General features: G+C 42.4%; 1 long non-coding RNA gene across 1 annotated transcript in view; it reads left to right on the forward strand.

The window, feature by feature from the left end:
- Nucleotides 1–2,249: 2,249 nt before the first annotated feature.
- LOC117091969 overlaps nucleotides 2,250–22,191 on the forward strand; it is a 173,882-nt gene continuing 153,940 nt past the window's right edge. Inside the window, exon 1 of the long non-coding RNA XR_004440584.1 lies at nucleotides 2,250–2,331. This is a non-coding gene — a long non-coding RNA (uncharacterized LOC117091969). The remainder of the gene's footprint in view (nucleotides 2,332–22,191) is intronic.

Raw genomic sequence — 22,191 nt, forward strand, 5'->3', positions numbered from 1 at the left:
TTCACTGGTGCTGTGGAGGCCTTGAGGGCAGAACATGATCCCGGAGTAGGCTTTTCCCCCTCACAGGCTAGGTGGGGAGAAGTGACCAGAGATGGAGTCAGATTCTTACCAAAAGCCACTCCCAGCAGGGGCTATGTGGCCAGGCAGGAGGAACTCTAGGCAGGGGCTGCAGCCCCAGCTCTCTCAGTCACTTGTGTTGCTTCGTCAAGAGGGACAGGGTCCAGATCATCTGTAAGGTCTCATTGAGCTTCAAATTTTTGGATTCTCAGAAGGGAAGCTTGGTAGACTCAAATGAAATGAGATTCAAATCCAACTTTGTCCTTTTGGCAGCTCTGTGTTCTTGGGCAGATGACATCACCTCTTTGTTCCTTTGTAAAAAGGAATAATAATATTGACAATAGAAGTTTGCTGTAAATAGGAGCTCGATAAATAAGAGTCCCAATGATGGTTAACTGTATGTGTCAACTTCACTGGGCTGCCGCGACGTATGCAGATGTTTGGTCAAACATTACTCTGGGAGTGTTGGTGAGGGTGTTTTGGATGAGATCAACATTTGAACTGGTAGACTGAGAAAGCAGATGGCCCTTTCTCATGGGGTGGGCCTCAGCCAATCAGTGGAAGGCCTGAATAGAACAAAAAGGCTGAGGAAGAGGAAACCCCTTCTGCCTGACTGCCTTAAGCTGGGACATTGGTTCTTTCCTGCCTTTGGCTTCAAATAGAAACATTTGCCCTTCCTGGGTCTGGAGCCTGCTGACATAGAGACTGGAACCACACCATAGGCTTTTCTGGGTCTCCAGCTTGTTGACTGCAGATCTTGGGTCTTGTGAGCCTCCATAATGATGTAAGCCAATTCTTTATACTAATCTGTCTGTCTCCATATGTGTATATATATGTATACACACACACACACACACACACACACACACACACACACATACATGTATGTCCTGTTGGTTCTGCTTCTCTGGAGAACCCTAATAGAGTCCCTTTACCATCTGCCATTCACCCTGTCATTTTTTCAGGAAAAGTTCGTGATTTTCTTTCACACATCTTTCAGTTCTTACTCTCCACTCCCAAATAAGGCAGTGGCTATTTATAGTGAGCAAAAAGTCACCAGCAACAGCATATGTTCCATTTGTCTCATCTTTATTATTTCAAGTGTTTCAAAAATTATTATTTAATTATAAGGACACAACCACCTAGGGAGATAAATAAAGCAGAAATTCTTCTCTTCCTTTTTCTAAAAGAAGCATTAATGAGGTATAATTAACATACAGTAACCTGCATTTATTGAAAGTGTACAGTTTGGTGAATTTTGAGACATATACACACTGATGAAACCATCAACACAATCAGTATACAGAACATACCCAACCCCCTCTAGTTTCCTCATGCTTCCTCATCATCCATTCAATGGTTTTTATAACTGCTGAGAACACAGAGAACCAGAAAGGAAGTGCCAGTCTCCTGATACTCAGTCCAGTGTTAATTCTAAGGGCTACCTTCAATCATCCCAAGAAGAGAAGGAGAGGGAACCATTTATGAAGCACATACCATGTATGAAGCCCCAGACCAAGTGCTTTATATAGTTATGTGACACCAAACAATGTTTTGGTCAACAATGGAATGCATATTTTATGGCGGTCCCATAAGATTACGGTAAAGCTGAAAAATTCCTATTTCCTAGTAACATTGTTGCCATCGTAAAGTCATAGCAAAACATATTTCTCACCTGTTTGTGGTGATGCTGATGTAAACAAACCCACTGTGTTGTCAGTTGTATAAACGTGTACAGTCATGTCCTAGGTCTTCACATTTGCTCACCACTCACTCACTGACTCACCTAGAGCAACTTCCAGTCCTGCAAGCTAATTCACATTAAGTGTCCTGTACAGGTGTGCCAGTTTCTTAATGTTTTATACCATATTTTTACTCTCCCCATTCTAGGTATAGACATGGTTAGATACATAAATACTTACCATTGTTTTACAATTGCCTACAGCATCCAATACAGTAACATGATGTCCAGGTTTGTAGCCTAGGAGCACAAGTCTATACCACATAGGTATAAGACACACACACACAAGCACACTAGGTGAGTGGCAGGCCATACCACCTAGGTCTGTATAAGTACTTTCTGTGATGTTTGAACAGTGATGACATCACCTAATGATGCATTTCTCAGAATGCGTGCTTGTCGTTAATAGATGCATGACTGTATATGTAGCTTATTTACACACAGTAGCCTCAGTACTTCCTTTAGCTTCAGGTGTCTTCTCACTATGAATGTTCACCTTGATCCCTGACTTCTTCCTAAGCTCACATATCCAGGTATGTTCTTTGCCTCTCCTCTGGGATGTTGAAGCATCTCAAACCAAACTTGCTCAAACCATAACTTTGTTTACAACCTGTCCCCACAACCTCCAATCTGTTCTTTCTGAGTCTTTTCATTCACCATATACTCATGTGCTCAAGTCAAAAATTTTCAGTAAACTCTGATTCTTCCCTTTCCCTCACCTATGACAGCTAATCCACCAGAAAGTCCTGTTAGCTATGTCTTCAGACAAAGCCCAATCTGGCCCCTGCATTCTATGCCTGCTGCCATTACCCTGGTCCAAGCCACCATCACCTCCCACTGGTGTTTCGCTTTCACCCTTGCCCAACCTTTACTCTTTCTCTGCATGTCAGCCAGTGATCTTAAAACAGATCATAGCACTCCCCTTCTTAAAACTTCTCAGTGGCTTACCAGCACACTTAGAAGAGTCTTACATTTTACTCAGCCTCATGAAGTTCTATCTGACCTTGCACCTTCAGGAATGAACACATACACACACACACACACACACACACACACAAACACACACGCTACTGTCCTTCTGACCTTCTTCTTGCTTGAACATATGAATCTTATCACTGCCTTAGAGTTTTTGCAGGTTTTATTTTCTGCCTAGAGAATGTCATACTCTCCTTATCTGGAAATGGCTTAATTTTTATTCTTTCCTAAACTTTCAGCTGAGGAACAGGAATGGAGGTTATCACCACCCCACATGTTGTTATTTGTTTGATTACCTGTGTGCTGTTTGCCTTCCCTCTTGAGAATGAGAGTATAAGCCTTCTCTGTTTTATTTACTGACTTATTTACTGATATATCTCCAGCACTTAGAAAAATACCTGGCATTTCCTGGATGCTCAATAACTATTTGTTGAATAAGTGATCAAACCATAGGCCTTTTAATTATTGCAGATGTCAGCCATCTTTACAGTCAAATACTTCTCTATTGCTACATAAAAATTCAATAACTCTTCCTAATTCTTCCCCTCGCCTCATTGTTTTACTTGGCCATGTGCTCTGCACAGTGATGAAGGCTTTAAATGTTTTAACTTCTTCATTTTCCTGCTCCCTTGTGGAATCTGCCCCCCACAACCCACTCCTTCTCTCTCACACATGTATACTTTCTGGGTTTTGCTGAGTAAATTCAGAATGTTGATGCTATTATCCCATATTTTCTTAATATGCCTCTTCTGTTTCAATAATCCTTACTTAACTCATATTACAATTCCCAGTCAAGCATTCATCATTCTCTTATATTTAACTATGAAATACCACAAGATTTATTGCTCACCATTCTTTCTTGTATTTGTCATCTTCCCTATCTTGAGACTTTGGTTTAATGAGTTTTCATTTGGCCAGAGTTCTTCCTCAGGTAATTTCCTCAGCTACAGGCATGGGCACATACTCTTTGAATTTTTCAATGTCTGAAAATTTCTTTCAATAACTATAGCAGCAGCGGCAACAACAACATATACAGCACTAATTTATGTGGTGCTTGGGCAAAGGGGCTATGACAGAGAATAGTCAAGGTCCTTGCCCTCATGAAGCTTATGTTTTTTTTTTTTTTCTGTGGCTTTGCTTTTGTGTTAGTGAAGTAGACTGGCTTGTGCTGCAGAAATCAAAACCACTCAAATTTTGAAGCCTTCAGAAAAAGGATAACCTTTTTTTTTTGCTCATACCAAGTTTGCTGCGGGTCTCAGAGGACTCATCAGGGAGGTTGTCCTCTGTGTGATAGCTCAGTGTTGCTCTCTGTATCAACACAAGCTTCCCAGATCACAACGGCAAGGGGAGAAGGTGCTAGAAAGTCTCATACCACCAGTACATGTTTCTGTTCAGAAGTGACACACTCGTTTTCATTTACAGTTCATTGGACAAAAAAGTTACATGACCATGTCAAATTGCAGAGGTATAGAGAAATGCCAATCTCTGTGTGCCTGGAAGGTAAAGAACTGGGGATTTTGTGAGCATCATGAGTATCCACCTCAGCCTGCCCTTAAAATTCATGTCTTGGCAGAATATAAGATATCATTTGCTTGAATATCATTTTTTCTCTCAAGAATCTAAAAATTATGATTCAGTGTCTTTTATCACCAGTACTGCGTAAGAGAAATCTTAGTCTTAATTTCAGTCTAAGAGAGACTTAGAAGAGAGACATGCAAAATTATGTCTAGATACATAAATACATACACACACAGCACTATGCATGAAGTAGTCTCCCCTTATCCACAGGGGACACGCTGCAAGACCCCTAGTGGATGCCTGAAATCATGGATAGCACCAAGCTTTATATATGCTATGTTTCTTCTTATATATATGTACCTATGATAAAGTTTAACTTATAAATTAAGCATAGTGAGAGAAAAATGACAATAGCCAAAAATAAAATAGAACTATTATAATAATGTACCATCATAAAAGCTATGTGAATGTGATCTCTCTCAAAATATCTTATTATACTGTAACTTGGGTAACTGAAACTGTGGAATGTGAAACTGTGGATAAAGGGGGACCACCGTAGACACACACACACACACACACACACACCACACACACACACACACACACATCATGTTATATATCTCAATTTACTCATCCATCCATCCATCTATGACTGTGTTAATTCAGGTCTGCCAAGACAATACAAAGATTGGATTAGATATGTAGGAGACTTATTGGCCTGGGAGCAGGAGAAGCCTTAGAGAACCTTCAGATCATGATATAGATCTGAAACCTGTGGAAGGAGAGAAGGAAAGGAGGGGAATTAGATTGGAGTCATCTCTGACTGTGGCACACTTGCAAGGAAGGTTTGGTCAGGCTCATGGGGTGCCCTCAAGCCAAAGTTGTCCATTGGAAAAGTCCCACATCTTGCAGGACTGGCCTGCTGTAGGATCCCTGCCATGCTTATTCATTGCACACAGCCTGCAGGAAGCATAGCCTCCGCATAAACTTAGTGGTGGATTCAGAGGGGTTGCAGATGAGGCCATCTGTTAATTACGTTCTCTGCAGCAGGAGATCTGAGAAGTTGCCACATTTTCATGGCTGCCACAAGAAGCTTAAAAATATTTTTTCGTTTTTTTTTGAGTTACATAATTTCACCAGGGTATGTCTAGTGTGTGTCACTTGAAAATTATTCCTATTTAAGACAAAGGAGCATCTTTTTCATATCAAGTTTCATGTCTTTCCTAATCTCAGTAAAACTTCTTTAATTCTAATTTCCTGTTATTCTCCTCCATCTGTTTCTTGTGCCCCTTTTGAAACTCTGTTACTTCCATAATATATCACCTACATATATCTTTCATGTCTCTTATCTTTTTACCCATGATGTTCAATTTTTTTTGCATTTTTTGCTGTGTATTGGGAGTTACTTCCTATACCTAATTTTAAAAAATGCTCTTGTTTGAAAACTTCTCTATTAAATCTTAAAATTCTGAAATAATGCATGAAGTACCACCAGCATATTTTTGTGCTTTCACAATATCTCCTTAAGAATTCTAACTATATCTTCCCACCTTAAAAGCTACTTTGTTTTAGTTGTTGGGATTGGTCTCCTTACTTCAGTGGCTTTGATCCGTTTTAAAATAATGTCTACTCTTTAAATGCTTGGCTTGGAGGATATACACACTAGGCATTGGGGTCTTTTGGGCCAGGGAGATTGACAAGCAGTGGAAGGTAAGGAGAAATGTCTTCTCCAGTAGGCTGCTGATGACAGGTTCTTTATATGGGGTGAGATTCAGAAGCTTCTTTATTCTAAAGTCCCAGTGGAAATGGGGTGTCCTCGGCCCCACATTGCTACTCCTCTTGGACACAGCCACCTATGAGAATAGCTATCTCCTGGAGCTGCACATAGCTAGTTGGAGGAGTGGTTCCCATCTTTGATCCTAGGGGGTTCACCGGGCTTTCTTCCCTGGAACTCATAATTGAGGTATTCACTCCAGATTTTTCTTTCTTTCTTTTTTTTTTTTTTTGTTGAGATGGAGTCTCGCTCTGTCACCCAGGCTGGAGTGCTGTGGCCGGATCTCAGCTCACTGCAAGCTCCGCCTCCTGGGTTCACGCCATTCTCCTGCCTCAGCCTCCCAGGTAGCTGGGACTACAGGCGCCGCCACCTCGCCTGGCTAGTTTTTTTTGTAGTTTTTAGTAGAGACGGGGTTTCACCGTGTTAGCCAGGATGGTCTCGATCTCCTGACCTCACGATCCGCCCGTCTCGGCCTCCCAAAGTGCTAGGATTACAGGCTTGAGCCACCGCGCCTGGCCTCACTCCAGATTTTTCTAGAGAGGCAATCTTCTGTTCAGGTGGAGTTTGGGGTCCTTCCTTTGCTATCACAATCAATGAATCCCTCATCCTGTACCTTCTTTCCGAGTATTTGAGATGTCAGCCATATGTGGCTTTTTCTCTAGCCTACTACAATCAGCCAAGTTAATTTTGGTGGTTGATTCACCCCCAGGGAGTTGGAACAGCAAGAAGATCCTGAGCACCTGTTCAGGTCATTATTTTGTAGAATCCCCCAGTAATTTCTCATAGTTCTTGATAATTAAAATGCTCTTCCCATCTTCTTGTCTTTTTGAGCTCCCTTATTTTCTTCTTTATTCATATTGGCATGTTAGCTTATTTCTATCAAAGAAGTCTTACATAAGGGAAAACAATAGTTTGATTTGGCTACTGTCACCTAACTTACTATCCCCAGTGCAGATACTCTATCTGATGTTGGTTATTGCATGTCATAAGTCTAGGGTCAGCAGTCTGGGAATAGCCCTGGGAATTGGCACCAAGTCTGTCATGATTGGAGTAACCCCCACCAGAAGGATGGGGAGGCAGGCACGGGCATAATGGGAGGGTATGTTTGTCTGGAAGTCAGGGAGTAGGCTGGGACATATAATAGTTGCTTGTGAAAGCAGTAGTCTCGTTTTGAGTTGCTACCTTGGAAATGCCAGAGTTGTTTAAGTCTCTGTCTTGTTGGCTGGCAATGTTGCTTTTCTAATCAAAAAGTTTAACAGGCATGGACTGCATGCCAAATCCCATGCAAAGCATTTTATATGTCCTTACTCTTGCGCTCCTTACCACAACCCTGTGTTGTTGTCTTCGTTTTAAAAAAAGGCAGACAGAGCTCAAAGAGAAGAGGTCAATTAGATGGCACAATTGGTATTTGAATATGGTTTGGGTGATTCCAATGTCCACATGTATGCTGTATGTCACTGCTCTGTGTTCCTTACTGGCACATGCTGTGTTTAATTTTGAGTTGACTTTTGAAAGCTGAGCAAGATTTCAATAGCAAAGAAGATAGGGAGGGTTGTTCAGTTTGAGATACCAGCACAGGAACAGGTAGGAAGGCAAGTGTAGATGGAAAGGGAGATGTGGTTCTATGTGATTGGATTATAAACTATACAAGATCGCTGTTATAGGGAGAAATGAGATTTGAAAGACAGGTTAATAACGCCAGATGGTGAAGGATCCTGTAACTTCCAATCTGTGGAATTATAGGCAAGTTATTTCACCTCTCTGAACTTCAGCTTCATGATCTGGAAAATGGGGATGAAATGCCCGTCATGATTTTGTGCATGTGTGTGTCTGTGTTCATGAGCTCATATCCACGTGTGTGTGTATAAAGCACCTAGTAAGCACGTAATGAAAGTTGATCCTCCTCCCTGTTTTTCAGGAGCTGCAGCTGGCTGGTTGGGGTGGGCAGGAGGGTTAAGGATGGGTGTAATGGAGGACTGGCAATGTTTTAGCAGCTCCTGAGGTCCCAGGTTTCTTCCAATCCCAACAACCTCTTCATCATTTGAGCAATCAGCCTCAGGCCCATTTGGTGTTAATTATGGCAACCCAGGCTTCTCTGTGTGAAGGAAACAGTTCCTCATTTCTCTCATTAAAGTAAAATATGACCCAGTTTTATGCCTGCGTATTTTGTTGCCGAGATTACGAGAATCATCCTTTCTGTTTATATGAAACGAAGAAACGTTACACCAGGAGGGCGGCCTGGGCCCCTGAGCCCGGGGAATAGAAAGCAGATGTTGTCCTCACTGTTATTTTCCTCCTAGTCCTGCTCCCACCCTCCTCCTCTCATCTCTTCTCCCTCTGAGAAACATAATCCTCATTTCAGATCAACACGAGGTAAGAGGATTGTAGGAGAATAAACTCACATTTACTGAGCTCTGTACCAGGTGCCAAGTCCTATAAACAAGTTCCCAGAAGCTTCAGGGGTAGTTGGTATTAATACTTTTTAAAAATTGTATATATTTAAGGTGTACAACATGATGTTTGGATATACATATACATAATGAAATGATTACTATACTCAAACAAATTAACATGTCCATCACCTCACACAGCTGGCTCTCTTTTATGTACTCTCCATTCTTAGCAAGTTTCCAATATACAATACAATATTATTAGTTATAGTCCTCCTGCTGTAGGTTAGGTCTCTAGACTTACTTGCCCTATAGAATTGCAACTGTATATACCCTTTGACCTATTAATCTTTTCTCACTCTTGGTTCCCTCAAACCAAGAATGCCCAAAGTCTTTCTGTTGTCTTGAGATGTGGGAGAAAAACTAACCATGCTAGTCATAGATGCAATTACAAACCTTTGTGTGCTGCTTTGTGGGGTACACGGACTTTCACACGTATTGTTCTGGTGGATCTTCACCCCAGGTAAAGTGACTGGGGGTTGCAAGAACTCAGGAATTTGTACAACTGAATTACTAAGTAATGGAGACTTTGAAAGATTTTAAGCAGGGAATTGACAATGTAAGATGTGTGCTTTTGAAGGATTGCTCTGATAAGAGTCTGGAAATGGGTAGGAAGAAAGTGACAGTGAAAGAGATATTAAAAAAAATCATACCATGAAAGAGATATTAAAAAAAAAATCATACCAAACACGGAAATAAGGGAAAGAGGTCTGCTTTTGTTCTCATTGTTACACCAGAGCATTGTCTAACAGGTACGCTTGATGGATATTTAATTCTCTATGGCAGGGGTTGGCAAACTTTTACTGCAAAGGACCAGATAGTAAATATTTTAGTCTTGTAGTCCATATGGTCTCTGTTGTAGTTGGTCAAAAATTTCACTGTAGCATGAAAACAGCCAAAGACAATATGTAAATGAATGAGCATGAATGGTGTAAATAAAACTTTATTTACAAAAACAAAAGGTGGCTGCCAACTTCTACTCTACAGGAACGTACTTTTGTTTGACATATTGTTTACTATTGATTAGAACCCAGTTTTGCTAAATTACATGCTGGTTTGTAAATTTTTTTTCTAATGGAGATGCAAATAATCTCAGCCTGTTAAAAAAATTCTAATGGCTATGGCTTGATTGTCTTGAAGGACATTTACCAGTTTTACATCTAACAAAAAATCTTATTCCAACATTCTTTCTGCAGTGCTTATATAATATAAATACTCAGCCCTTCGCATATGCTACAAGCCAGATTTACCATCTGGCTGGTTCTCTCATTAATGCATTAAATAAATCTTTAACACATGTTCACTTTATATTTGTATGACAGTTATGTTTTATTTTAACTCTCTGAAAGTTATAGTCTACTTTAACAGTGGAGGGTTTCAGGATAAGGTTGTTGGAATAGTCCAGAAAAGATTCAGAGGTGATAATAGATGGAGACTCTGAGATATTTTCAAGATGTTTAAAAGATATAATTGATAGGACTTGATCATTGATGATATGGAGGAGTGAAGAAGAGGATAGAGAATAAATGATTCCCAAATATAGCTTGATATGATGACTAATAAATGACATTGCTACTTATCGAGCTAGGTAATACTGTTACAGAATATTCCCTAATCCTTCAAAAGTTTATGGCAATGTCAGTAATCTGCAGAATAACTAAGGTTCTTCCAGGTGTGTGCCTTCTCAATCAGTCCAGAGGTCCTAGGATCTGATCACATTGGACCATATTACTGTTGATAAGAACTGTTGCTTGTTTAACACTGTGCCTTTTTCTCCCATGTACTTTCTTGTTTTATCCTAACCCCATCTAGGGATGCTATCTGAATTTCCTTATCAACTCTATTTTGGTGAGAAAGTTTAACCACTTAGCAGAGACTACATAATACAGAAGACCAGAACCTAGAACCTAGCCTTCCTGAGTCCCGGTCTAGTGAGGTTTCAATGGAAATTTAGAGAGAAATCTCAGTGATGGCTTACTAGGCTGTGAACTCTGTGAGGTCAGGGACCATATCTGGTTTTGTTTACTATTATACCCCTGGCATAGAGTAGATGCTCATCAAATATTTGAATGAAGGAATAAATGAATGAACTTGGTCACTGAAGAAAAGCACTATTTTGAGAGTCAAGGAGTCTGGGTCTGCAACTGACTTCTTAAGAAAATCCCTTCCTTTCTGAAGACCTCATTTTCCCCCACTACAAAATGAGATGAATTGGACTAGGCAATACTGGGGGTTCCTTCTAAGTCGAAACACCTATAGATTAGGAGAGCAGCCCAGGACCCATCATGTCAAGTGAATTTTGAGAGAAATAATTTTGCTTTTGTGTTTTGAGGGAGAGGCAGGGGGCTGTATTTTCAAGCTCAAATGTCTAGGTGTCTCAGATTGAGTTAGTGCCTCTAGGGCCAAAGCTTATGGAGTCTCTTGGATCAGAGAAGAATGAGGGTCTTTCCTGCTTCTTAAAATATATGATTATTTCTAGAACTAGTGAGGACCCTAGATTGGGAGATAATATTTGTTGTTACCACAGCATTTCATAGCACTTCCAGCAGCTCCTGAGAGGAGAGCGAGAAGTATTAGCGAAAGCCCACTCAGTCCAGCCTTGTTCTGGGCACTGGGGCTAGGGCTGATCATGGTGTTTGCAGACATGTTGTGGAGTGGGCAGAATCCTGGGCAGAGAGTCAGTATACCTAACTTTTTATCTCAACTCTGCCACATAGTAGCTCTGCGACATGGTCAAGTCTCTGCCTCCTGAACCTTAATTTTCTATCTGTAGACTACAAGGTAAGGGTTCCACAGGAAGACCTCAACATCAGTCTGGCTGCTGGGAGGAAACAGGTTCTAGCTTAGATGGTTTGAGAGAGGTTAATGAAGGACCTAATCATGGGGATGTGGGCAGGGTTAAGGGAACCAACATGAGATGCTAGGGTGCCCAGAGGCTAGCAAGAGTGGGAAGCCATTGTTACCCAAGCCTGAACAGTGAGGGAGGAGAGTAGTTTTCTGGGAGCCCACCAAGAACTGGAGGAAGGGCCACCCACAGGAGGTGTAGTCAGGGAGGGGCTTAGCCTCTTCCAGAAATGTATACCAAGGCAGGGAGGGAGCCAGAGGAATACCCTGGCCTCTTTCTCTTCTGCCCCGATTTCCTGCAGGCACCTCTGAGTTGTGCAGAATGAGGGTCACCCTCAACAGCACAAAGCAGGAAAGAGAGAGTAGAGAATAGATCTGAGAGGGGGTGGAAAAATGGCAAAGAACCATCCCAGCCTCTAAGGCCGCTTGTCATCTGACCATTGTGTCATCCTGTGAAACTGTCAGCCTCCCTTCCTTAACCAATCCCTCTTTTCCAGTCACATCACAGGACAGTGTGTTTGGAGAGCTATGCACTATTTAACATCTCTGCCTAGATTTCTCTAGATTTTCTCTGGAAAATCAAGGAGTAAATGATGATGCCTCCAGAGGCCAACTCAGGCTTATGTGTCCCAATGTGTGTCTTAAAGAAAATCTTTTATTTCAGGTTTGGAGATGCATGTGAAGGTTTGTTACATAGGTAACATGTTATATAGGTAACATGTCATGGACGTTTGTGGTACACATTATTTCATCACTCAGGTATTAAGCTTAGTACCTGATAGTTAACTTTTCTGCTCCTCTCCCTCCTCCCACCATTCACCCTCAAATAGACTCCAGTGTCTGTTTCTCCCTTCTTTGTGTTCATGTGTTCTCATCATTTAGCTCCCACTTATAAGTGAGAACATGTGGTATTTGGTTTTCTATTCCCGTGTTAGGATAATAGATGCTAAGGATAATGGCCTCCAGCTTTATCCATGTCCCTGCAAAAGACATAGTCACCTTCTTTTGATGGCTGCATAGTATTCTGTGGTGTATATGCATCACATTTTCTTTATCTAATCTTTCATTGACAAGCATTTAGGCTGATTCCATGTCTTTGCTATTGTGAATAGGGCTGCAGTGAACTTTTGCATGCATGTGTCTTTGTGGTACAGTGATTTATATTTTTCTGGGTATATACCCAATTATGGGGTTGCTGGGTTGAATGGTAGTTGTTTTTAGCTCTTTGAGGAATCACCATACTGCTTTTCACAATGGTTGAACTAATTTACACTCCCACCAAGAGTGTAGGTTTCCTTTTGTCTGCAACCTCCACAGCATCTGCTATTTTTAGACTTTTTAATAATAGTATGTGTTAGTTTGTTCTCACATTGCTACAAATAACTACCTGAGACTGGGTAATTTATAAAGAAAAGAGATTTAATTGGCTCATGGTTCCACAGGCTGTACAGGAAGCATGGCTGGGAGGCCTCAGGAAACTTATGATCATGGCAGAAAGTGAAGGGGAAGCAGGCACATATTCACATGGCTAGCAGTAGACATAGAGTAAAGGGGGAAGTGCTACACACCTTTAAACAACCAGATCTCATGAGAACTCACTCACTCTCATGAGAATGGCAAGGGGAAGATCTACTCCCATGATCCAATCACCTCCCACCAGGTCCCTCCTCTAACACTGAGATCATAATTTAACATGAGATTTGGGTGGGGACACAGAGTCAAACCATATCATCGTATCTACAATGAACTTAAACAAATTTACAAGAGAAAACCCCATTAAAAAGTGGGCAAAGGACATGAACAGACATTTTTCAAAAGAAGGCATAGATGCAACCAAATATATGAAGAAAATCTCAGTATTACTGATCATGAGAGAAATGCAAATCAAAACCACAATGAGATAACATCTCACACCAGTCAGAATGGCTGCTATTCAAAAGACAATGTGTGTTTTATTGTCTGTTTTTCCTCTAGACTTAACTCAGTGAAGTCAGGTGTGCTGTCTGTGTGGAATCTATAATTCCTAGTACAGAGCCTGGCTCAAAACAGGCTCTCAATAACTATTTGTTGAATGGATGAAAAAAATGAAAGAGTGGCCATATTCCTTATAACTCCTTTCCTGTCTCTGGCCTGTGACAGCATAAACCGCTCCCTCCTCTGTGCTGCCTCTACACCCTGTTTGTACATCTTACTTCCCTTGTGGTGCTGCACTGTAATGGCTATGACTGTGAGCTCCTCAAGGGTGGGAAGCTTATTTCAGGCAACCCAGTTTCCCCAGTGTGATGAGGTCTGGCAGAGATTGAGTGCTCATTATATGTTCCTTGAATGGACTCTGAAAATATTTATTCAGCTAGTCTGGGCTGTGTAGAGGAGCTGTGAGCTCCATCCCTTACTCTAGTTAATCTCCTTCTTCCTTTCCCTCTTCTCTGCCTGCCTACCCCCAGGCACATCCTAACTGGCTTGTTGTAAATTTCATTTCTTGCATCTTGATAGGTTAGTTCTTGGCAGCCTGACCGGAGCATTCAAATAAATCATTTCCTGGAATTTTGAGGTGCCTCTGCCTGTTATAGGACTAGCTTTTAAGGGAATACAGTTGAAGGTTCACTGAGTATAGCTTATGTAAAAAGGAGTTAAAAAGAGGATAGCGCTGGTTATTGATACCCCTTTTCAAGTCGAGCTGTATGGCTTGTGTGTGCTGAGTACTGTGCTCCATGCCAGGGGCTGGAGGCACAGAGGGGAAAACAGGTGTCCTAACCCTTATGGGGCTTACATTTGAAAGGGGGAAGATATTACACTATATTATAAATGTCTTTCCATTAATTCTTGGAATTTACCAATTTGTCCTATAGACATACCAGCACATCTACAACATAATAGGTGTACAATTTGCATTATCAGTGGGGAAAGAATAAGAAAAGAATAAAGAAACTTTCTATATCCTGGCATGGAAGGATCTTCAATGTAGAGTATGAAGCGACCAGAGCAAGGAGAAAAATGAAAATGTACAGTTGACTCTTGAGCAAAACAAGTTTAAATTGCATGGGGCTGCTTATACCCCTGGGACAGTAAAACCAACCCCTTTTTTCTTCCCCCCCCGAGGATGAAGACCTTTATGATAATCCACTTCCACTTGATGAATGGTAATTATATTTTCTCTTCCTTGAGATTTTCTTAATAACATTTTCTTTTCTCTAGCTTACAATATCATAAGACTACAGCATATAATACATATAATATACAAAATATGTGTTAATCAACTGTTATTGGTAAGGCTTCCCATCAACAGTAAACTATCAGTAGTTAGGTTTTCCGGGATTCAAAAGCTGTATGTAGAGTTTTGACTTCTGAGTGGTTCAAGGGTCAACTGTAGTCTGTTCTTTTCATGTGAGAAAGAAAGAAGGAAAGTCAGAATACATGTTTTTGTTTGCCTGAAGTGAGTCTAGAAGGATACACAAGAAATTAATAAAAGTGATTACCTGTGTGGGTGAGGAGAGGCAGGTTGGATAGAGCTAGATGTTCATAGTGTTACCATTTTATGTTTCAGTTTTTGAAACGTAGAACAATTACTTGATTACCTTTGATGTGATGTAATAGGGAAAGCATAGGTTGCCCATAGAAGGAGTACATAACCTAGTCTGAAGTTAATGGGGAAGGCTTCCTGGAGGAGGTGACATTTAATTTGAAGTCTAAGATTAGTTTTAGCCAGAAATGGGGAGTGGAGAAGTTCCCTTCAGTCAGGGAGAACAGCCCTCTGAAGAACTTAAAGTGAGAGAGTGTGGGGAATTCAAGGAATCTAAAGAAGTTCATTGTGGCTGGGCAGAAATTTTAAGGTTTGGGATTATGGTAGGAGGAGAGGGACTGACATTTATCAAGGACTAACTTTCTTTTTTTTTTTTATTTATTTTTATTTTTATTATTTTTTTTTTCAAGGACTAACTTTCGATTTTATTAATGGCAGCTGCAGCCTGCACATGCCATGGGTTTCCTATGTACCAGACACCTTACTAAGCCTGCCGTATGCAATCTCTTATCCATTCCTCACATGAGTTAGGCACTTATCATTCCCATTTTCCAGACAGAAGCAGGAGCTCTGAGAGTCTCAAGAACTTCCTGGGTCAAGCAAGTGGCAGATGGCGAGGCAGGCCATCTGCTCTGCCATGAGGATACCGACCTTGTGGATGAGATGAGATGCATGAGAAGCACCTAGCCCAGGGACAGACACATTACAGAGACGCAGCCAATCTCATCTGCTACTAATTGGTGGTTCCCCAAGTCTGGGAAGATTGCTTGAACTATCCAATAAGCCTGCTGGAAAGCACTGAGTCTGAAAGAAAATAAAACTCAGCAGCTGCAATTCCTTACTAAGAGATCAAAAACAATGATTCTAAAGACAGGGGTTGGCAGGAGGCAGAGGTTACAGTGAGCCGAGATCGTGCCACTGTACTCCAGACTGGGCAACAGAGCGAGACTCTGTCTCAAAAAAAAAAAAAAAAAAAAGAAAGAAAGAAAGGGTTTGAGGGAATGGTATTAAATCCAGATCTTCTAAATATAAGTTTCCCGAGACCCTCTTCTTTTAATGAAGGTGAGGCTGAGCAGAGTGGCGCTGAGCACCAGCTCCCTGCCAGGCACTCTGCAGGCCAATGCCACCTACATGGTCTCAATTACTCCTCACCAGAACTAGAGTTATCCCCATTTTACAGACAATGAAACCGACGCTAAAGAAAGTTAGTTGGTTTGCTCGAGTTCATAAAGTTAGGAAGTGTTGAACCAGGACTTGAACCCTGGTTTCTGATGGGTGACAGAGCTTTTTGCATTCTAACATATACTCAGATGATCAGGAGATGATTAGGGTATGAAGAGAGCTATGATTCAGCCTAAATCTATGGCTTGGTGAGCACACAGATGAGAGGCCAAGCCATTTGGCCAGGCCAAAGATGACAAGATGACCCTTGATGGCAGTCCTGAAGAACAAGAAGCTGTTGGCCAAGTGGAGAGGAGAAGAAATGGTGCTCCAGGAAAGGGGGCCAGCACAGTCAAAGCTTGGGGGCACAGGACCTGTGGCTCCTGTAGAAAGTCCATACTCTAGGGTGGTAGTGGGAGGGGTGTGAGGGGCGGAAGGAGAGAGGAAGGGCAGGCTCTTGGTAACTGGATCTGATTTAAAACACGCCCAAAATGTTATCTTGTCCCTGAGCAAGTCCATTTTCTCCCTCTAATTATAAATGAGGAGAGAGAAACCACTGAAAGCATTTTCCTTTTTAACCAGGTTTGCAATGAAAGGACACAGATGGCTCGTGGCTCAGGGAGGATCGTGTATCAGGTCTGGAAGGTCTCCAAAAAGGGGTCTTCCAGGAGGCTGCAAAGCACTACCAGTGTGCTCCCTGCTTCTGTCTCATCCCCCTGCCCCATTTGCTTTCTCATTTGTTCTGTGTCCAATCGCTATCCCCACACCTCATCAATCTCCCTGGCTCGCAGAGAAAGGCCAACCTCCCTTCTGCGGAGACCCCCAGTGCCTGGTGCTGACATCAGAGAGCTGGACTCTGTTTGTCCTGATAATCTGGGGACAGATGAGGGCCATTAACGCCTTGCTTAATTATGAACACCCAAAGCAGGCCTACTAGTCATAGACCAGCAGAGGTGGGAGGAGACACGTGGCAATCCAGGCTCCATCCTACTTTATTTTTTTATTTAAATGAGTTAATATGTGAAAGCTCTTGGAACAGTGCCTAGCACATAGCAAGTGTTTTGAAAATGTTTGCTATTATTGTTATCAGTGCTGTCACATTTATAGGTGGAGAAGTAGAGGCCCAGTGAGGATTGGGGTCTTGCCTAGTTACACAGCAAGTGACAGGCTGCAGTGGGACTGGGTCCAGGCCAGGACTATTTCCAAGTCCTCTTGCTGCCCTGAGAGGGCTCTCCAGGCTTCCTTTACACCGAGCAACTGACATTTTGAGCCCCCATCTAGGGTCAGTTCTAAGAAAATGCAAGCAGGAGGCTTCTTATTTGAAGGAATGAATGACGAAGTCTGTCTGTCTTCATAAAAAAATCTCTGATTTGATTTTATCCCCAAGTAGCACCGTACTGTAGATATCTCCATTTTCTGGATGAAAAAACTGAGTATGTACATACCATGCCTAGAAGCCTGGTTTCGGAAGATGCTCAATACGTTTTAACTTCCCATGGGTGGGCATGCACCTCTGATTAGTGGAGATGTCACGTTGAAATTTATCCCCCACCTAACGTTGGTCTTTCTCCCCTCCCACAGAGAGAAATGAGAAATGATGAGGAGAGTGAGAGAACCCCCAGCTGGGTGGGGCCATAGGGGGTCAAAGCTGGAGGATGGACAGGATAATGGGTGGTCAGCTGTTGGGTCAGATGAGAGTGCCTTGGGCCGGGGGAGGGCACCCATTTGTTTTGTCCTTGGACATTTATGGTAAACTCATCCCTGTTCCTGACTCTATGAAGTGTCTGTACTATCTGCTTCTGAGAAGACTGTTCAAATAGAATCCAGGCATGCTGACTAAGAGGATTTCTGTACCAGTCTGAGAAAGGTGGGTTGGGGCCTGGGTCATCAGGACATCTTTAGCCAGGAGACGTGAGGCGGAGAGGTGAACGTCAGGAAGACACTTGCTTAGGGAATGGCTGCCACAATCTGTGGTGCTAGGTCCTTTCTGAGGTTTGCTGATTTTAGGGGAAGTAAAAAGCAGTCAGTGCTGTTTTACCAAGGGGAAGCCGCTCACAAAAGGGCATAACATAGTGTACTGGTTAAGGACCCTGTTTCTGCAGTCAGGGTTCAAATCCCAGCCCCCCACTAACTCTGTGATCCGCAGCAAGTTACTTCATCTTTTTGGTGCTTTAGTTTCCTAATGCGTAAAATGGGGGAATGAAAGTTGCTGTTCCTTGCCTTTTAGAGTTGATATGAGCATTTGGATTTGGCATACATAGAGTGCTCAGAACGGTGCCTGCACACAGTAAGCCCTATATAAGGGTTACAGTTGCAGTTATGATTGCTGATATTTAATATCTGCTATGCATCAGATCCTCTGCAGGCATCAGTCTTCTATTACATCCTCAGAGCTGACTGTCTCACGGTGAATAAGTGAGTGGAGCTGACATGTGAACCCTGACTATTTAGCTCCAAGGACGGAGCTTCCCTTGGGCCAGGTTGACTCCAAAATTCTTTCAGTCCCCATCTGAAATCTCTCTCATCCTTGAAATGTCCCCTACTTTTGTCTGTTGGATGAGACCATGGAGTGAGTAATGAGATTACTTTATGGGCATCCAGTATGCTATGACAAAGTACAGTCATCAGCCTTATTTCTGAGGACAGCACTTGTTGCGTGTTAAATGGCCTCAGGCATACAACTAGGGGTTCAGGGATCCTGATTTACTTCCTGTCTTGTTTTTGGCCGTCTTCTAGCTGTAGGCAGGTCACACAGCCTCTGTGAGTCTCCTTTTCCTCCTCCTCTGTCTTCACAGCATTTTGGCTGGATGGACAGATCATGAAGGGACTTTGACAATGAGGAGACCTGCTCATAGATGAAGTTTTGCAAAGATTGGAAGAGGCAGCCTCTGCCATTGCCATTCGTGTAGCTGTTTCTGTAATTAAAAAACAAAAACAAACAAACAAACAAACAAACAGAAAAAAAAAAGCCAAACAACATTATCAAAGAGGATGTATTTAAAGTGAAGTGATGATCATCCCTTCTTCCAATCCTGATGGCTCATACCTGGGACTGTACATGTCATGGGTTTTGGAGCCTACATTGACGCTCTAATGAGGTGCTCTGCGGGCAAGGTCATAGGTTCCAGACCTGCTGCCACCTCTGGCTAAGTGTAGACCAAGCTCCTGGGGGAGGGCCACATCTCTATTGCTGAGAGTGCCTGACACAGCCCTGCTTGAGATTCTGTCTGAAAGAAAGAGGTGAATGGTCCTTCTCTTCTCCTGGATGTCTGGCTTTTCCTAGTTCCCTGGCTTTTCCCATCCGCTGGCTGGCAGGCCCTCCCGGTGTCCTTTCCTTGTTCTATGGCTGGCTCAGGCTCAGGATAAAGACCACATGTCTGTGGAACAGTCATTCTCTCCTCTGTGCACTCTCAGCTTTTGGCACAGAGCTTTCCACCTCTACGGGTCCAGAGCTCCTGAGGCCTTGAGCACCAGAAGCCTAGGCCTCTGGGATTAGCATTATGTCCTAGGCATAAATGGATGAGAGAGCCCAGTGACTTGAGCAGCTCAAACCCTGAGACTGGATCTAATGATGATCCAGCTAATCCAGTGCCCAACTGAGAGCCTGGCACACAACCAGTGCTTATAATGAAAGCATTAGTGAGTAAAAGAGTGATCCCTGGCTTTGAACTCCCTCTAAGTATACCCACAGGCATCTGTTCTTCCCTCAGTCACAATGCTGACGCCAGTTCATGACTGGTCTCCTCTCCTTTGATTGTGCACACAAGGGCCAGTCTTGTGTCTTATTTTGGTATCTTTAGCACCTAGAATAGTATCTGGCACATAGTACATAAATGTTTAGGCATGAACAGATGGCTGGGTTTTACATTCTATCATTCACTCGTGACTGCGAACTTATGGAGCCTATGACTGTGATTTTAACCTGAGTCATGCTCCTCCCTACTGTGCGTGGTCTAGCAAGCATGAAGAGAATATTATGGGAAAAGCAGGTTGGGAGTCATTTGCAGACCTGTCAGCAGCATCGGCTGCAGATACAGCTTACAGAAGACGGGCCAGATCTTCAGAAGACAGAACAAAAACACATGGGCCTGGAATGAAAACTGTTTTCTTGCTCAACTTACTGCTTGCCCAGAATTGGTTCATCTCTTAAGTGGCTGTTAAAGTCCCTCCTCACTGGAAGAGAAACGTATTAATAGGGACCCATTCAAGGTTAAGTGGAGCAAAATGTTTCCTAAAGATTTCCTCATTTTACAGAGGAGGACATTAAGTGTCAGGGTTAAATAAACTGCTCAAGGCCACCCAACTAATCAGTAATTGTATTTCTAGCTACAGTATATATTGAGTATATTGAGTACTTGCTATGTATTAGCCACTAATATAAGTGCTTTTCATCCATTACCGTATTTAATCCTGGATAAAATAACTTTATGGATTGGGTTTTATTATCCCCATTTGACTGAGGTGGAAACTGAGGCTTGGAGAGATGAAGTAACTTGCCCATGCTGCCTCATTAGATACTGGCAGAACTGCGACCCGTGTCTAAATCTGGCAGACTTGGGAGCCTGTGCTGAAGTGATTCTCAGCCAGCAGAATGTATACGCTGGACTCTACTCTGACACTTTAAAAACAAGCCCACGCCAGAGCCCCATCCCAGGCCGGCTGAATCAGAACCTCTGTATTCTAAAAAAGCTCCCCAAGTGATTCCAATGTGCCTTCCTGCTTGAGAATGTTAGCATAAATGACTTACCCCTCTGAGCCCCAGGTTTTCTTATCTGAAAAATGGGGGCCACAGGGATCTGGAGATTTTTGCAGGATCCAAAGGAGTTCATGTGTGTGAAAGGGCCCAGCACAGTGTCCAGTCACAGGGGTGCTCAGTAATTGCTGACTTCCTTGTCCCAGCAACCAAGGAGTGCCTGGGGGGCTTTGGGTCTCCTGTGTCTGCACATGACCCCACTTTGCCAAAGACCCAGAACACTGTTTTCTGGGCTTTGGAGTTCAGTTTCCTGATTGTTTGTTATTATTCTTAATAGAATTCAGGAGAAGGCCACAAGTGGGCCAGACATCTGTGATAAATCTGCTGGGGTTTTTACAGGAAAGACTTCCCAAGTTCACTGTATTCTATATTTCTTGCTTTTCTTTCCAGCGACAACATAGCCAGGAAAATATCTTGCTTGAACTGAAAGAAAACAGCCCATTAGCCTCTGGTGAAAGTCGAGTTAGGGAAAATGAGTGTCATATTATATAGCAGAGTGCTAAGACATTTGAAGCACCCTTTCTAAAACACTCATCTGAAAGGGAAAGGTGTTTTTATTGCAAACTTTCCACATTCCAGGACCTCCTTTATGGAGATATGAGGAGTATTATCATCTGTGTTACAGATGAGAAAAGTGTGTTACAGGTGACATTGCATGACCAAGGCCCTTACATCTAGTTTGCCTGGCTTTTGAAGCCTAAAGCGTTTTTTGTATCACAACTGTCTCCTTGGGTCTTCTATTTTCCTCCATTATTTTCCAATAACTTTAATTTCACAATAAAAACAAATTTTAAAAGATTGCTCCAAAAAAACAGCAATCTTTCAAAACGGAACATTCTTGCTATGCTCAGAACCCCTAGCAACTAGTATCTCTGATGCTAGTAGATGCGTGATAAATGATCGATGATTGAATGTACAAGTGAGTAAATCCACAGCTTACCTACCAGGGCATCCCTTTCTTCCTCAACACTCACCTGGGATTGTGCCCATTTTTATTTCAACTTCAGACTTTCTCCCATTGCACTGGGGGCTGTTCCCTTGGGACCGTTTTTGCATTGTGGGGAACTCTGCATTCCAGGGCTTATCCATCTTGTGATTGGCTTGCCTTTGGAACACACAAACGTCTCGGTTCTCCTTCTGATATGGAGTGCGTCCTTGTCGTCTCTGGATTTCCATTCCATCGTGATAAGTCATTATCAAATATATTCCCCTGTTTTATTTTTAACTTGTCAAGTAATAATAATGGTAATAATAGATAAAATTTGTAGTGCTTCCTCTGTCCCAGTGCTCTGTTGAGGACTTCACATTGACTAGTATGCCCCCAAAAGTTGAAATTCAAACTCCTGATAACTACGAATATGACCGTATCGGGGTCACATTGATAGGGCCTTTGCAGGT

This window comes from Trachypithecus francoisi, unplaced genomic scaffold (genome assembly GCF_009764315.1).
Source record: "Trachypithecus francoisi isolate TF-2019V2 unplaced genomic scaffold, Tfra_2.0 Lachesis_group12, whole genome shotgun sequence".
Classification (NCBI taxonomy): domain Eukaryota; kingdom Metazoa; phylum Chordata; class Mammalia; order Primates; family Cercopithecidae; genus Trachypithecus; species Trachypithecus francoisi.